The sequence below is a fragment of the Eptesicus fuscus genome, chromosome 14 (assembly GCF_027574615.1).
Source record: "Eptesicus fuscus isolate TK198812 chromosome 14, DD_ASM_mEF_20220401, whole genome shotgun sequence".
Classification (NCBI taxonomy): Eukaryota; Metazoa; Chordata; class Mammalia; order Chiroptera; family Vespertilionidae; genus Eptesicus; species Eptesicus fuscus.
In genome coordinates this window covers 77,036,314-77,041,318 of record NC_072486.1, presented here as the reverse complement: position 1 = coordinate 77,041,318, position 5,005 = coordinate 77,036,314, and the positions used below count along the sequence as shown (strand labels likewise).

Sequence of the window (5,005 nt, the reverse complement as noted above, 5' to 3'; positions counted from 1 at the left end):
AGCTCACTCTGGTATAGCATGCTCCCTGAAGACATCTGAGAACCTACTGGGAGGTACTGTGCCACTCACTGCTGGAGCGTAGTGGTGGTTCCACATGGGTTATGCCTGGCAAGCGACATTCTCTACACATCCTCTTCCCTTTCTTATTCAAAACTAGAGGTCCACTGCATGAAATTTGCACACTTGGGTGGGTCCCTCAACCCAGCCTGCACTCTCTATCAGTCCAGGACCACTTGGTAGATGTAGCAGTGTGCCAAGTGGCAGGCAGCCAGGTAGGAGCCCGAATCGAGGCTGAGCACCACACTGCTCACACTGTGCCTGCTGCCACTGCTCGGTAGTGCTGCCATGGAGTTTGGAGATGCTCTTGACGCCATGGCAGTTGCACTCACCAGACATAAACCTGGCTTCTGGCTGAGCAGTGCTCCACCTGTGGGAGCACACTGACCATCAGGGGGCAGCTCCTACATTGAGTGCCTGCCCCCTTGTGATCAGTGCACACCATAGCGACAAGTAGTTCCAGTTGTTCCACCATAAAGGTTGCTTAGGCTTTTATTATATTGAGATTGTCTCCTCAACTGTAATTAATTTGTTAATTCAGGGTGGATATTCTTGGATTTAGTTGCTTTTCTGGCCTTAGGAGGAGGTCCATGACACTTCTGTCTATTCAGCCACCATTTGTTTCTCTACTTCATTTTGTCAGCTCCCAAAATACTGGTTATCGCATGAGGACATAAGTTTCTCTCCTGCCCTACTCACTGGATAGTTTACCTATGGACTCAATCAGTGTATGTGGTTTCCTCAGTACCCAGCTTCTGCATCAAAGAGACCTTCTCCAGAGTTTGGTTGCACAGGCTGCTGCCCAAGTACCATATAGATGAATTTTAAAAGCCTTTGACAAAAATAATTGCTGTGAATGATAAAAACTCTCACGAAAATAGTGATTGGGGGATGTTTGCTTAATCTGATTACACACACACACATGTGCACACGCGCGCGCGCGCGCACAGACACACACACACACACACGCACACACACACCATATACTCCTGTTTTCCAGTATCTCACTCACTTAACAAGGAAACACTAAAGGCATATCATGGAACAAAGCAAGCATGCCCTTACACTTCTATTCAATGTTATAGTGGAGGTTTTATCCAATGCAATTTGACAAGATAAATCAATTAGGGGCATAAGGATAAATAAAGAAGTGATAAAGGAACTGTGGTGCATCCATAAGGTGGTATACCATTCATCAGTAAAAGAGAATATCTATTCACAAGCAAGTTGAATGATTCTCAAAATCATTATGCTAAGTGAAGGAAGCCAGTCTCAAAAAGGACTTCATTTTACTTTCTCCATATTCTCAATGTCTGGTATGAAATCTTTCACCAAGTTCAAACAATCACTGACTGTTAGTGAATGCATGAATACTATAAACTATCCAAACACTTTTCAGAGAAGGGAACATGCCTCATTCTTCCTTCAGATTATCCATAATTCTTGGTATTTATCAAGACCTAATGTCTTTCTTCTGCCCTGAGAAACAAATGTGCAACACTGCTCTCAGGGTTTTGTACATGGGCTACTCATCTTCTCACATCTTATCAAGAGTAGAACCTTTTACTTTGCCTCATCTAAAGCATTAACCTGAATGCAAGGGTAAGAATAAGGTAATGAATTTACACAGAAAGTACCACACGGCACTTAAAGACTTTTTTCATATAAAGCCTATATTTAATTTTTTCATGCTAGGTATGTGTGGCTCTTTGGTTCAATATGTGCTTCTAGAAGCTCCTGATACAAAAGGATGTTAACTTCCAACCTCATAATTTTGTGTAAAACTCCAATGAATTTTAATAGACACAGAGCACTCCATATTCTGCAGAGTGAAATCAAATGTGTATCACTGTGAGTGACTATTTCTGAAAGAATCAGTCACTGGTGCTTCCTTTAAGTAATCGTGGAACTCCATGTCGTCCAAGTCATCTTTCCAGATAAATAAGAGAATCATGTATCTCATATTCTTGAACCTTTTCTAAATTTTGTTAAATGTACAACCTAAATTCATTTGTGTTTGGGGGAAGTAAGAGATAGGTATATTGGGGACAAAATGGGATGCGACATGGAAAAGCCACTTTCAAGATGACAGAGAAAGGACAGTGGCATATGACCTCTAGGACATACTGGTAGAACATGGCAATGTGCTTTGTGAAAGCCTATGAATTATTAGGATAAGAGTACCTAAAAAAAAAGGATAAACTTTAAAAACTATTATCCATACATTAGAGGAATCTTCCCTCTCCCCCGCCCCCCAGCCAGGAAACTCACAAAGATCTAAGAAAGCTTTGCTACACATAAATTATATCAGCACATAATGAATGAATCCAAGGAGAAAGTGGTTTCCGGTGGGCAGAGAGATTAAGAATCTGGTTCAAATGGAGAATGGAGGAGATACATAGTAGGGTGTAGACCAAAGCAAGCTCCAAAATAATCTTGAATTGTTATCAAAACGTAAAATTAATCCCTATACTCTTAGAAGTATTGGTGTTATTTTATAAGGTAAAAGAGATTCCAGTTTTTCACAAATATGAGAGAATAGAAAATTTTTATTATAGTAACAATGAGTAAACAATTCAAATGTGTGGAGGCAGGAGTGTGGGGATGACCCACCTAGCAGTAAGTAATCCAGTTGTGGGGTGATGGATGTGCAATGGCAACAGTTATTTTCACAAGAAAAGAAGAGAACTAGTTCTTCATCAAAGTGGTTACATTGAGGTTGGTCAACAACTTTCTACAGAAACATCTGAATATACCAAACATTGTTTTGTTAACTGTTGAATCTCTTGTCTTTTGCTCTTTCTGGTATTTTACTTAGTTGAGTTCTGAGAAACATTTTCCAGACACATCTTTGTTCTCTAGTGGGAAGATGATAAGAAACAATTTCAGTCCTTCCATAAAAATTAAATTCAACAAATTTACGTACATATATAAAGAATTCCATAAGCTTCTCTACCTATAATTTATCTAAGGCAAATAATTTATTTTGCTAACCACATGTATAAAATGAGCATTGTGATCCTAAAGATAAAAATAAAGAGTAAAAGCCACAGGTGGAGATTATGCGCCAATCTAGAAATAATCTAGAAGAGGAACCTTTACTAAGGATAAATATACAAGGCTTGGGGTCATGGTCTTTTGATCTCCTGCATTCATTTTCTCTCTGTCTCTGAGAGTTCAGAAGATAAGAAGCATCCATACTTTCTGCTTTGGAATTTTACACATTGAGAATGTGTCTCTTCACTCTTACATTAAAAAAAAAAAAAAAAAAATTCTACTGATTTCCAAGGCAGAACTTTACTACACTCCTCTGTCCTGAGAGCTTGAGAGACAAAAACAGAGAGTTTTGTCTTTAGGGAATTAGTTATATGGGGCAGATGCACCTGAAAATACACAGGAAATATAAACAGATTTTCATTAGCCTAATCTTCCTTGAACAGAGATGATATTTCTCTCCAGATTACTCTCAAACTTCCCAAGATTGAATCAAGCATCCCTTCTTGACTCTCAACTTCACCTCTGGCATTTTGCTGCCCAAAGGAGTAGTAATTCTCCCTTTCTTCAAATTTGCTCTGCATTTCTGCCTTTGTCTTTTCCAACTCCAGTTTATCCTCCAGCTTTCTGATTTTCTCTTTATACTCCTCTCTTAACTTTCTTTTCTCTCCCTTCATCTGAGCTCTGTATTTTTCTTGTATATCTTGAATCTGTTTCTGAATCTCCACCTCAGTCCTTTGGTACATCTTATTAGTGTACCATCCTCTCTTGTTCTGCATCACCATGAGCTGGACAAGGTCCAGTAGCTGTGTCCTCTGAGCCACCTGCTCAGCCCCTGTTGCTTTACTGTTGAATTCACTGTGACAATCCTTGAATTGCTCCATCAGATCTTGAATGCCTTCTGGGGCTTCCTTTAAGCAATCATGCTATTCAAGTCATCTTTCCAGGTGAATAGGAGAATTATGTATCTCCTAGCTTTGGGTCCAAACATTGATAGCATCTTCTTCATGGCCTTTTGTTCTTCCTTTGTACCGGCCCAGCAGGACCACCAGGAGCACAGTGTGAGGCACGGTGGAGGTCAGGAGGATGCAATTAGCAACCTCACTTTGTGTGTCAGCATCCAGTTCCACAGTGTCAAAAATGCCAGCTGTGTCCACAACGACAATTTTTCTCCCATTCCACGTGCTGTTCCCTTTCTGACAGACCTTGGTGACAGATTTTGCTGCAATTCTGTAATGAAATGTTTTTGTTTTTTTCCCCAAGGATGCTGTTCCCTGTGGCACTTTTTCCTGCTCCAGTCTTACCTTCTAAGACAAGTCGCAATTGTGAATCTCTGGGTTCTTGATTTCCAAGCCCTGAGACATCACAAAACAAAACCATACCATTAGGATTGACTTCCAACCTTTCCCACTGCAGTGACTCTGCCCAACCGTGTCCTTCTCTATTGCCCACTAGTGTCCTGTCTGTGAGCAAACTCTGCACTCACAGGAGGTCTATAGAACCCTTGGGCTTGACCTCTCTCCTAAAGGACTTGGGGAACACTGGGCACTTCTCAGGAGTCCCTTGGGCTAGTCACTCTGACCTTTGGAAGCTAAGTGCTCAGGGATGAGGGAGCAAAATGGTTCAAGTGAGAACTCTGAGCTGCTGCTGGCAGTTGTTCCCCATAAACTAATGTAGGAAGTAACACAAAATCTGACTTTGGGTCATCACAGTGGGAACATCCCTCACCCTATGAATATTCAAAATGGAACTTTTCTTCTTCCCATTAAGAAGCTAAGTAGCTCAACTGGTTGAGCATTGACCTATGAACCAGGAGGTCACAGTTCAATTCTATTCAGGGCACAGGCCCAGGTTGCTGTCTTTTTTTTTTTTTAATTTAATAAATCTTTATTGTTCAGATTATTACAATTGTTTCTCCTCCCCCCCACCATAGCTCCCCTCCACCCGGTTCCCA

General features: G+C 40.8%; 1 pseudogene; it reads right to left on the bottom strand.

Moving 5' to 3' along the window:
• Positions 1-3,479: 3,479 nt before the first annotated feature.
• Positions 3,480-4,431, bottom strand: LOC129151400 (GTPase IMAP family member 4-like; annotated as a pseudogene).
• Between the last annotated feature and the right edge of the window lie 574 nt (positions 4,432-5,005).